Source organism: Vicugna pacos, chromosome X (genome assembly GCF_048564905.1).
Source record: "Vicugna pacos chromosome X, VicPac4, whole genome shotgun sequence".
Taxonomy (NCBI): domain Eukaryota; kingdom Metazoa; phylum Chordata; class Mammalia; order Artiodactyla; family Camelidae; genus Vicugna; species Vicugna pacos.
In genome coordinates this window covers 39,860,418-39,873,822 of record NC_133023.1, presented here as the reverse complement: position 1 = coordinate 39,873,822, position 13,405 = coordinate 39,860,418, and the positions used below count along the sequence as shown (strand labels likewise).

Here is a 13,405-nt window from a genome sequence, read left to right as displayed (position 1 = left end):
TAGGACTTAGTATCAAGTTTATGCTAGCTTCACACAGGCTTGGGGTGTAAAATCTCTTTTTCTGTTCTCTGGAGCTGCAAGGCTGTGAGTGATGTAGGGCCAGGCTTTCTTGTGATCACTTGTTTCTGGATTGCTTCTCTCTCTTAAGATTGGATCCCTGCTGAAAAGGCAGAGACAGAAGGCGCAGCTGCAGGTTCCCATCTCTTCCAACTTTGTGAGGTGCCCATCTCCCCTGCAAGATGCCTCTAATGATGCTGTCACTCTAAAAGCTACCTGCTCCTGTTTCTGTGCTGACACTGATCTTCTGTACACAGAAAGTTACAAGTTATCACTCTACAATACAGATGGACCTAGAGATTGTTCTGCAAAGTGAAGTAAGTCTTTCAGAGAAAGACGAATATCATATATCACTTACATCTGGAATCTTAAAAAGAGGTACAAATGAACTTATTTGTAAACCAGAAACAGACTCATAGATGTAGGAAAACTATGGTTACCAAAGGGGATGGCGTGGGAGGGATAAACTGGCGTTTGGGATTAATACATACACACTACTATGTGTAAACTAGATAAATAACAAGGACCTTTATAGCACAGGAAAGTATATTCAATATCTTGTAATAACCTAAAATGGAAAAGAATCTGCAAAAATATAACTGAATCACTTTGCTGTACGCCGGAAACTAACACAACATTGTAAGTCAACTATATACTTGAATGAAAAATAAAAAATGAAACCATTAAAAAAGAAGTCATCACTCACTAACTTCCCTTAGATGCTTTTGAGCTGTGCTGTATGGTCACAAATGGCTGAGTATAGCTTCATTTATTGAGTTCTTTTATCTAATAATAGGTTTTTACTCTAAAAACTCACATTTGTAGAGTACGTACCATCTGTTAGCCATTTCTTTGTGCTACTTTCTGTACATGTATGACGTCATCAGATCCTCACAAAGAGGATAAGGCAGAGTTTTGACAAAATTGAGAATCTCTGACTTCAGTAAGAAGCAGGTTCGGGGGTCCCAGTTCTAAATGCAGAGCCTTGCTCTTTTCCTTGTTCAGGAGCGTACAAGCTCCTGAAGTGTTTGAGTACAGAACTGATGGTGTATAAGATGACTTTAGTTGTAATTTGATGTTTTCCTAAAATTTTAAATTTAATTTCTTTCTTAAAAAATTCAAGTGATTTTATTCAGCTAAGATAGAGCTCTTTTTTAAAATTTCTATTTAATAGACTTTATTCTTTCAGAGTAGTTTCAGGTTCACAGCAGACTTGAGCAGAAAATACAGGGAGTTTGCACATAGCCCTCCCCAGTCACACATATGTACTCCCCTACCATCAACATCCCTCATCAGTGTGACATATTTCATATAATTGAACCATCATGGGCACATTATGATCAACCAAATTCCATAGTGTATATCAGGGTTCACTCTTGATGTTGTACATTCTATGGGTTTTGACAAATGCAGAATGACGTGTAGCCACCTCTTTAGTATCATACAGAGAAATTTCGTTGCCCTAAAATCCCTTCTGCTCCATCTATTCATTCCTCTCTGCCTCCCTCTCCCTAAGCCCCTGGAAACCACGATCTTTTCATTGTTTCTGTAGCTGTGCCTTTTCCAGAATGTCATTGTGTTGGAAAGGTACAGGTTGTAGCTTTTTCAGACTGGCTTCTTTCATTTAGTAATATGTCTTTGCAGTTTCTTCCGTGTCTTTCATGGCTTGATAGATCATTTGTTTTTACTGCACGTATATTTTTGAATTTCCATATATGTACTCTTCATTGTTTCCAAGAACGCTGAGAACTTTAGCTTTTTTTTTTAATTAAGTTTCAGAGTTTACTGGGGAAATAAGAGAGGCGAAGACACCCCAAATGACAGAAAGAAAACTCTGAAAACGTCCCTTTGCAAGCCAAGTGGAGGCCTGGACTTGACCTCCCCTAAAGGACAAGAAACTGGTGTGTTAGCACCAACATTCTCTGGCAGCCACCTTGCCGGGGTGTGAACGTCTCAGCCAGGACTGCTTTCCACCCCCAGCCAAAGGTGGGGAGGAGACAAAGACTGTAGAGTCAATGCAGAGGCGATGGAAGCTGCAAGGAAAGGCTGAGAGAAGGAGAGAGAGATGTGGGGAGGACCGTGACAGCTTTTGGCTCTTAGCGCCTCAAATAGTTGACAAGTAGTTCTGCAAAATGTTTCCAAAAAGGTAAAAACGCCTAACATTGTTGCCGAGAGTTCCCCTGGTCCTCTCCCAACGTGCCACCTCACGCTCCTGGGTGTACATGGCAGAGCCCAAAGCGCACTGTTTTGAAAATAAGGAAATCAGGAAGCAGCCCGTTGTCTTGTAAGGAGAGAGGAAGGAGCTGAAGGCTGCTGGGGCCTTTCCCACGTGGGCCTGTGTTCTGTAGAAGCAACTTCCCAGCAGCAGTGTGGCACGATTCTACATGAGGGTCTCACCTTTTGTCACCCAGGCTTCAACGTACTCTATTCTCCATTCAAAAGCTGTCAATGTCTCGTTTCGTGTTGCTAGTCTTGAACAGCAAGGCATATCAAACGAGTTGAGAGAGTCTGCGAGTTTCTTGATGCTGCTGCTGGTGATGACCTCAATGTACTCCCGGTTCACCCAGTCCTGGTGGATCTCCTGCTGCACCGGGTCCCCTTGTCCCGCCATGGCTGCTGCCTAAGGAAGAGGCAGAGCTATAGCTTTTTAAACATACATAGTTATCAAAGGAATAAAGCCAACCACAAAAGAATTAATTCAAAAAGATACATACACCCTACTATTAACAGCAGCGCTTTTTATAATTGCCAAGATATGGTGGAATCCTAAGTGCACATGAATATTTGAATAGATAATGAAGATGCAGCATATCTATGTATATATGTAATGGAATACGACTGAAACATTAAAAAGAAGGCTATTTTTCCATTTGCAGCCCTTCATTCACTTATTTTTTCAATTCAAAAAGCAGAATTTTATAACTGGCTTTGACATTTCCATTACACCAAAAACTAGAAAATACCTAGAAAAAAACTTACCTATACTCCAAAAACTGAAATGACACAAAGAAATGGAAAGGTTTCTTGTGCTCTTGGATTGGAAGAATCCCCACTATGAAAATGCCCACACTACCGAAGGCAATCCGCAGATCCATCGCAACCCCCATCAAAATACTCGCGGCATTCCTCGTAGAACTAGAACAAACCATTCCTAAGTTTATAAGGAACCACAAAAGACCCCAGACAGCCAAAGCAATCTTTTGTAGTTTTCTTTTTCTCCTCTTTCTTCTGTTTGTTGTCTTTCCTTATGGTTTGATGAATAGAGAAGGTCTTTTAACATTTGTTGTAAAGCTGGTTTGGTGGTGCTGAAATGTTTTAGCTTTCGTTTATCTGTGAAGCTTTTGATTTCTCCATCCAGTCTGAATGAGAGCCTTGCTGGACAATGTGTTCATGGTTGTAACTTTCCCCCTTGCATCACTTTAAATATATCATGCCTCTCCCTTCTGGCTTGTAGAGTTTCTGCCGAAAAATCAGCTGATAACCTTATGGGAGTTCCCTTCCATGTTATTCGTTGCTTTTCTCTTGCTAATTTTATTATTTCTCCTTATCCCTAATTGTTGTCAATTTGATGAGTATGTGTGTTCCTCTTTGGGTTGATTCTGTGTGATACTCTCTGTGCTTCCTGGACTTGGGTGACTCTTTCCTTTCACAAGTTGGTGAAGTTTTCTGTTATTATCTCTCCAAAATTTTTTCAGTTGTTTTCTCACTCTCTTATCTTTCTGAGACCCCTATAATGTGAATATTACAGTGCTTCATGTTGTCCCAGAGTCCTCTTATACTATCCTCATTTCTTTTCATTCTTTGTTCTGTTTTCTGTTCTACAGTAGTGATTTCCACTAATCTGTCTTCTAGCTGACTGATCCTTTCTTCTGCTTCATTTAGTCTTTTCTTGGTTCCTTGGAGTGTATTGTTCATTTCAGTGATTTTGTTCTTCAACTCTGTTTGGGTATTCGTTATATTTTCCAACTCTGCTAAAAACTTCACTCTGTGCATCTATACTCCTCTTGAGTTTTCTAAACATCTTTGCCATCGTTACTTTAAACTGTTTCTCAGATAAATTGTTTGTCTCCTCATCACTTATTTCTTCTTCTGGGATTTTATCTTGTGCCTTGGCCTGGGAGATATTCCTCTGCCGCCTCATGTTGTCTGCCTTTCTATTTGTATTTTTAGGTGAGTTAGTTACATTTCTCGATGTTGGAGAAGTGGCCCTGTGTTGGAGATGTCCTATACGTCCCACCAGTACACTCTTCTCTTGGAACCCACGGGCCAGTGTCCTGCCAGTCTGAGTGTAGAGTTTGGCCTGTGTTTGTGGCTTCCTTCCACAGGCTTTGGGATTGTTGTTTTCTTATTTCTGGTATCTGCCCCTGGTGGATGAGCCTAGAGCACAGACTTATGCAGGATTCCTGGCAGGAGGAGCCTGCCCACTGTTGTGGGAAGCTTGGTCCTAGACCTTTGGTGCTTAGGACCCTGTCTAGAAAATTTTATGGTTTAAGAAGTGGGCTGATGGGTGGAGCTGTGTTCCCACCGTGTATGTTGTTTGGCCTGAGGCTTCCCTACAGGCTGTTGGGTGGGGCTAGGTCTTGGTGCTGATGATGCAATCACGATGTCAGCCTCCAGGACAGCTCATGTAGATGAACACTCCCAGAATGTCCGTCACCAGCTTTTATGTCTCCTGGGTGAGCCGCAGCCATTCCTATGTCCCCAGGAGACTTTTCCAAACCAGCCGGCAGGCCTGGCCCATGTTCTTATGAAATCAGTGCCTCTGCCTTTGGACCTAGCACACGCCAGATTCTGTGTTCACTTCCCAAGAGAGTGATGTCTCTGTTTACCCCAGTCCCAGGGGCTCCTGGATGTATGCCCCACTGGTCTTCAAAACAGGTTGTCCTAGGGTCTCCTTCTCCCAATGCCACAACCCTGGGCTGTGGAGCCTGACAGGGTGCTTAGAACTCTCACTCCTGTGGGAGTGCCTCTGTGACTTAATTATCCCTCAGCTTGTGGGTTGCCAAGCTGGCGGATATGGGGCCCAATTATATCAAGAGCATGCCCCTCCTACCATCCTGCTGTGGTTCTCTTTATGTTTCCAGTTGAAGGCGATCTTATTTTCTAGGTTCTAATCTTTTTTTTTCCAATAGTTGTCTAATAGTCATTTGCACTTTCTTTGTAGTTGCGAGGAGAGGCACGCTCATGCTCCTGCCACTCCATCATCTTGACCAGAATACATATCTATTGTTTTTAACTTCATCTCTGTATATTTTTTAAAGTGATTCATCTAGGAATTGAAATATATATACTTAACTCTTCGTAGACTACTGAGAATCGACATCTCACCATTCCGCATGAAGTAGAAATCGTACCACCATATAGGTCCCTTTATTCTCCCACTCTTTATGTTATAGCTGTCTTATATATTTCAACGATATATATTGGAATCCCATCAGACAATGTTTAAATTTTTCCTTTCAATCCTCAAATATATTTTATTTATTTATTTAGTTAGTTTGTGTGTTTGTGTGTGTGTGTGTGTGTGTGTGTGTGTTGGTTTTGTTTGTTTGTTTGTTTTTTGAGGGGAAAGTAATTAGGTTTACTTATTTCTGTGTTTTTTGGAGGAGGTACTGTGGATTAAACCCAGGATCTCATGCTTGCTAAGCATGCAGTCCATCACTTGAGTTTACCCTCCCCTCAAATATATTTTTAATTACTTCAAAAAGAGAAGGCTAGTCTATTATATGTGGCCACATACTTACCAATTTCATTGCAGCGCTTGCTTCCTTCATAATGTTCCAAGTTTCCTTCTGGTATCATTTCCCTTCTGGCTGAAGAATTCTGATTGCAATTCTTTCAGGTCTGCTAACCACATATTCTTCTTTTTCTTCATCTGCAAATTTTTTTTAAACATGTGCTTTCCTGAAAAATATTTTGCTAGATAAAGAATTTGGGGTTGACATTTCTTTACTTTCCGTATTTAAAAAATGTTGAGAGAGGAGGGCAAGATGGTGGAGTAGAAGGACGCTCATAGCTCACCCTCTCCCACAAATGCACCAAAAGTCACATCCACGGAACCACCCAGCCAATCAGAGCACCTGCTGCACTCCGACAGAACATTGCCCTCTTGAAAAGACAAAGATGCCAGGAATCTGGTAGGAGAAAAGGAAAGAAGAAAAAGCAAAAAAGTACAGGATTGGTCCCTTGAGGAGGGAGCGGCAGAGGAGGTATAGCGCTTGTTCATTGGGTCTCACCCCTCTCCAACAGAGAGGTCAGCGGGATGGAAGGGAAACCCTTGGGGCTCAGATCTGTAAGGAGTACCCCTTGATTGTTAGAACTAAGTTAAACAGGCACAAAGGATCTTTGCAGCTCCCAGCCCTATAGTCAATGTGGCAGGTGGGGGACGGGACAGGCTGCCTGAGCTGGGAAGCGGACTAGGGTGGGCTGCACAGAGGCAATCCCAGTGGAATGCAAGGTGCTGTGCACCCTGGAGTGTGTACTCAGGGCAAAATATACTGAGCCCTCCATAAAATATGAAAAAAAATGGCTGATGTATGCTGGGGGGAAGAGGGGCCATACCGTTATCTCTGAAAACTCACATTAGGTTTTCAGGAGAAGAGAGGCAGTACTCAGCCACTGCCCCCATATCTGCTGGGGCTTATCACCCAGGCAGGAGCGTGGTCAAAACCTGAATCTGTATTTAAGAGTTTAGCAGCCTCAAAGGCGAGAATGAGACTTGTTTAAAGCCCGAGGCATATAGGTTCTTTCTGCCCTTGTACCTCAGAGAACTTGTTCTGCCAAGACAAACAAGGAGCTGAGTTTTGGCTTCGAGCAGGGACAGGGCCTTTCCTCTATCTTCTCCAAGCCCGTGTATAGAGGGTGGACCCGAGGTGGAACAGGCAGCTGCCCAGAACAAGGGAGTGACTGCGTGCCAAGAGAGGCCTGGTGGCCACCCGCCTTCCTGGTAGGAGTGCAGAACTTGATTGCAGTGGTGGAAGGGGGCGCGATTTGCCCTCCTACCTCGCCTCAACACAGCATCTGATCACATCATTAGGAGGGGGAGTGACCTGCCTGCCCACCATGTAAGAGCACACCACCTGACTGCAGTGTTGGGAGAGGGTGTGATCTGCTTGCCGACAGGCAGTGGGAGCAGCACAGATGAGAGGCGCCAACGGAAGGCCTCTGGAAGCAGGAAGCTGAGTTTCAGAAACAGGGCAAAGACAGAAAGACCTCGCGATAAAATCATTAAGAGCGCACAGTCTCCATGAGAACACATCCCCCCCTTTTTTAAGACGTGTCAACTTGAGTGCTAGTCTGATTCAACTAGCTCTTCTATTATTGATTATACACTGTTTTCAAACCTTTCTTTCTCACTTCTTTTAAAATTCTCTCTTTTTAAAAAAGTTTTATTCCTGAATATGCTTTAGATAGATAAATAAAGTCCTTGAGGACCACAATAGATAAGTGATACTCCACAATACACAGTGCCAGAGAGAGATGAGCAAGATGAAGAAGCAGAGGAACCACTCCCAATTAGAAGAGCAAGAGAAATCCCCTGAAAGAACTATCAATGAAATAGACATTGATGGCCTACTAGATCAAGATTTCAAAAAAGGAGTGATCAAATTACTGAAGGAACTATAAGAGATAGGGTTTAGAGATATAACATATGTCAAAATGAAATTGAAGCTATAAAGAAGAACGAAGTAGAACTCGTAAATTCATTTGCTGAGATGAGAGCTGATCTAAAGGCTGTACAAAGCAGGCTACATAAGGCAGAGGAATGAATAAGTGACCTAGAAGACAGGTTAACAGAAAGCACCCAATCAGAACAGCTGAGAGAAAAATAAAAACCAATGAAAACAATATAAGGGGCCTAAGGGATAATATAAAGCACGCCAATCTACACGTAATAGGGGTTCCAGATGGGGAAAAGAGAGCAAAGGGGATTGAGAAGGTATTGGAAGAAATCATGACTGAAAAACTTCCCAAAATTAAAGAAGGAATCAGATATCCAAGTACAGGAAGCTCAGAGGGTCCCCAAAAGGAAGAACCCAAACAGACCTATAGCAAGATATATCATAATCAAGATGTATGATAATCAAGATGGCCAGAGTCAAGGATAACAAAATAATCCTAAAGGCAGCAAGAGAAAAAATAAGAGTGAGTTACAAGGGAACCCCTGTAAGGCTTTCAGCTGATTTCTCTACACAAACACTGCAGGCCAGAAGGGAGTGGCAAGATATATTCAAAGTCCTGAATGAAAAAAAGCTGCAGTGTAGGATACTCTATCCAGCAAGGCTATCATTTAGGATAGAAGGAGACATAAAGAATTTCACCGACAAGCAAAAACTACAAGAGTTTAGCAACACTAAACCAATGCTAAAAGAAATATTGTAAGGTCTACCCTAAATAGAAAAGAAGCAGGATGCTACAGAAATGAGAAACTCATAACTGGAAAGGTGATAACTACCATGAATTAGAAATAGAATAAGTATCTAAATCACTAAGAGTGTGAGTGGGAAGCAAGAAAATATAGAGTATTTTTTTCTTTCTTTTTTAAATTTTTTGTTCTTGAGATCATGTTACTATCTGTTTAATAGAAACAGTTATAGTAATGGACTAATAGACTTACAAAAAAGGGTAACCACAAGCCAAAAACTTACAAGGGAGTCACAGAAACTAAATAAAATCCATGATAATACAAAGGAAAATTACCAAACAACAACAAAAAAAGGGAACAAAGAGGAAATATCAAATCAACTGCAAAAATAAGTTCAAAAAGACAATAAACACACATCTGTCATTAATTACTGTAAATGTTAATGGACTAAATGCTCCAGTCAAAAGACATAGAGTGGCAGACTGGATAGTAAAGCAAGAACCATCAATATGCTGCATACAAGAGACCCACTTTAGGGAGAAGGACGCATATAGATTGAGAGCAAAAGGATTGAAAAGAATATTCCATGAAAATGGAAGAGCCAATAAAGCAGGTGTAGCAGTACTGATTTCAGACAAAATAGACTTTAAAACAAAGGCCATAAAGAAAGATAAAGAAGGACATTTTATAATGATTAAAGGAGTTATACAGGATGATGATATTACATTCGTAAATATACATGCACCCAATATAGGAGTACCTAAGTAAATAAACAAATACTAACAGAACTAAAATGGGAAAATGATAGGAATACAATCAGTGTCAGAAAATTTAACACCACGTTAACATCACTAGAGAGATCTTTCAGACAGAAAATAAATAAGGCATCAGAGAAGTTAAATGATACAATAGAAAAATTAGATTTGGTGAATATTTTCAAAGCATTACACTCCCCCGAAATAAGATACATTCTTTTCAAGTGCACATGGAATATTCTCTAGCATCGATCATGTACTCAGGCGGAAAAGAAGCCTCAATAATTTAAAGAAAATAGAAATTATCTCAAGCATCTTTACTGACCACAATGCAATGAAACTAGAACTCAACTACAGAGAAACAAAGGAGAAAAAAAAGAAAGCATGGAGATTAAAGAACAAGCTATGAAGAAACCAGTGGGTCAATGAGGAAATCAAATTTGAAAGTGAGAAATACCTTGAGACAAATGAAAATGAAAACACAACTACACAGAATTAATGGGACACAGCAAAGGTAGTGCTAATAGGGAAGTTTATAGCATTACAGGCCTTCCTCAAATAAGAAGAACAATCGCAAATAAACAATCTAACCCACCAGCTAAAAGAATTAGAAAAAGGAGAGGAAAAAAACCCAAAAGTCAGCAGAAGGAAGGAAATAGTAAAGATCAGGGAGCAAATAAATAAAATAGAGATTACAAAAAGAGGAAAAAAAAAACCCAATAAGCTGGTTTTTTGAAAAAGTAAGTAAAATTGACAAACCTCTGGCCAAACTCACAAAGAAGTAAAAAAAGAGAGCACAAATAAGCAAATAACATAGAAATACAGAATATCATATGAGAATATTACGAAAAACTATATGGAAACAAAATGGATAACCTAGAGGAGAAGGAAAAGTTTCTGGAAACATACAGTCCATCAAGAGTGAATCAAGAAGAAACTGACCACTTGAACAAACCAATCACTAGAAATGAAATCAAATTTGCAATAAAAAAACTGCCCTACAAACAAAAGTCCAAAAATGGACGGCTTTACCAGGGAATTCTACCAGTCATACAAAGAAGAACTCATACCAGTCCTTCTCAAACTCTTCTAGAAGATTGAAAAGGAGGGAGTATTCCCAAATTCATTCTATGAAGCCACCATCACCCTGATACCAAAACCAGGCAAAGACACTACCAAAAAAGGGAATTACATACCAATATCACTGATGAACATAGATGCAAAAATCATTACCAAAATATTAGCAAATAGAATCCAACAGCACATAAAAAGGATTATACATTGTGATCAAGTGGGGTTCATCCCAGGGACACAAGGGTGGTTCAACATATGCAAATCAATGTCATACACCACATCAACAAGAGAAAGGACAAAAACCACAGGATTGTCTCAATAGATGCAGAAAAGGCATTTGATAAAATTCAACACCCATTTATGATAAAAACTCTCACCAAAGTGGGTATAGAGGGAACACATCTCAATGAAATAAAGCTATATATGACAAACCTACAGCCAGCATAGTTCTCAACGGTGAAAAACTCAAAAGCTTTCCACTAAAATCTGGGACAAGACAAGGCTGCCCACTATCACCACTCCTATTTAACATAGACTTGGAAGTCCTAGCGACAGCAATCAGGCAAGAGAGAGAAATAAAAGGGATCCAAATTGGAAAAGAAGAGGTAAAAGTGTCACAATATGCAGATGACGTAATACTATATATAAAAAACATTAAAAAGCCCACAAAAAAAATAATAGAGATAATCAAAGAATTCAACAAGGCAGCAGGTTACAAGATTAACATCTAAAAATCAGTTGCATTTCTTTGCACTGATGATGAATCAACAGGAAAAGAAAGTAAAGAAACAATCCCCTTTAAAATAGCACCCAAAGCAATAAAATACCTGGGAATAAATCTAACCAAGGAGGTAAAAGACTTATACATGGAGAACTATAAAACGCTGATGAAGGAAATTAAAGAAGACTTTAAAAAATGGAAGGATACCCCATGCTCTTGGATTGGAAGAATCAATATTGTTAAAATGGTCATATTGCCCAAGGCAATCTACAGATTTAATGCAATACCTATCAAATTACCCTGGACGTATATCACAGAACTAGAACAAATCATAATAAAATTTATATGGAACCACAAAAGACCTAGAATTGCAAAAGCATTACTAAAGAAAAAGAAAGAGGCTGGAGGAATAACTCTCCCAGACTTCAGACAATACTATAGAGCTACAGTCATCAAGACAACATGCTATTGGTACAGAAACAGTGATATGGACCAATGGAACAGAATGGAGAGCCCAGAAATGAACCCACAAACTTTTGGTCAACTAATCTTCGACAAAGGAGGCAAGAGTATACTATGGAATAAAGATAGTCTCCAGCAAATGGTGTTGGGAAAACTGGACAGCAGCATGTAAATCAATGAAAGTAGAAAACCCCCTTACAGTACACACAAAAATAAACTCAAAATGGATCAAAGACTTAAACATAAGACAAGATACAGTAAACTTCCTAGAAGAAAACCTAGGCAAAACATTACCTCACAGACATCTCAAAAATGTTCTCCCAGGGCAGTCTACCCAAGCAATAGAAATAAAAACTAGAATAAACAAATGGGACCTAATTAAACTTACAAGCTTCTGCTTAGCAAAGGAAACCATAAGCAAAACAAAATGACAACCTACGGAATTGGAGAAAATTTTTCCAAAAGATGAAGCTGACAAATGCTTGATATCAGAATATACAAGCAGCTCATACAACTTAATAAGAAAAAACAAACAACCCAATCCAAAAATGGGCAGAAGACCTAAACAATCAATTCTCCAATGAAGAAATAAAAAAGATCAATAGGCACATGAAAAAATGCTCAATATCACTAATTATCAGAGAAATGAAAATCAAAACTACAGCCAGAATGGCCATCATTCAAAAGTCCACAAATGACAAATACTGGAGAAGCTGTGGAGAAATGGGAACCCTCCTACACTGCTGTTGGGAATGCAGTTTGGCGTAGCCACTGTGGAAAACAGTATGGAGAGTCCTCAAAAGTCTAGGAATAGACTTTCCATATGACCTAGAAATCCTGCTTCTGGGTATATATCCAGAAAGAACCCTACTTTAAAAAGACACCTGCACCCCAATGTTCATAGCAGCACTATTTACAATAGCCAAGTCATGGAAACAGCCTAAATGTCCATCGATACATGACTGGATAAAGAAGAAGTGGTATATTTATACAATGGAATACTATTCATCCACAAAAACCGACAACATAACAGCATTTGCAGAAACATGGATGTTCCTGGAGAATGTCATTCTAAGTGAAGTAAGCCAGAAAGAGAAAGAAAACTACCATATGAGATCGCTTATATGTGGAATCTAAACAAAACAAAACAAAACAAAACAAAAACATAAATTCAGAACAGAAACAGACTCATAGACATAGAATACAAACTTATGGTTGCCAAGGGTTGGGGGGCGGGAAGGGATAAACTGGGAGTTCAAAATTTATCAATACTTACAGGCACATGTAATCTAGATAAACAAGATTATATGGTATAGCACAGGGAAATATATACAAGATCTTGTGGTAGCTCACAGCAAAAAAAAATGTGATAATGAATATATGTACGTCCATGTATAACTGAAAAATTGTGCTCTACACTGGAAATTGATACAACATTGTAAAATGACTATAACTCAAGCAAAAAATGTTAAAAGAAATGTTGAGACACTTCCTCCTTGCCTACATGATTTCTGATAAGAATTCTGCAGTCAACTGAATCCTTGTTCTCTTGTAAGTAATGCATCTCTTTTCTCTCTCTGCTTTCAAGATTTTTTTTTTTGTCTTCAGTTTCCAGCAGTTTCATTCTAATATGGCCAGGTATGGATTTCTCTGGGTCTAACGTGTTTGGTGTTTGCTTAGCTTACTGAATCTGTAGGTTTATGTCTTTTGCCAAATTTGTGTAGTTTTCATCAATTATTACTTGAAAATTTTCATTTTTAATTTCCATATTCTTTCACTTTTCCTAGGTTTCTGAAGGAAAATTATATATGTTTTGTTTAAAAATTATATATCTTTTGGTATTTTCCCACCGGTCCTGGAGATTTTGTTTATTTTACTTTCAATCAATTTTTTTCCTGAATTGTTCAGATTGAATAATTTCTGTTGTTCTGTCTTCAGGTTAACCTTCTCATCTCCATTCTGCTATTAAAC

The 13,405-nt window shown here is 39.3% G+C and overlaps 1 pseudogene; it reads right to left on the bottom strand.

Annotated features, from left to right (window-relative positions):
* Positions 1-2,347: 2,347 nt before the first annotated feature.
* Positions 2,348-2,668, bottom strand: LOC102526326 (probable protein BRICK1 pseudogene; annotated as a pseudogene).
* Between the last annotated feature and the right edge of the window lie 10,737 nt (positions 2,669-13,405).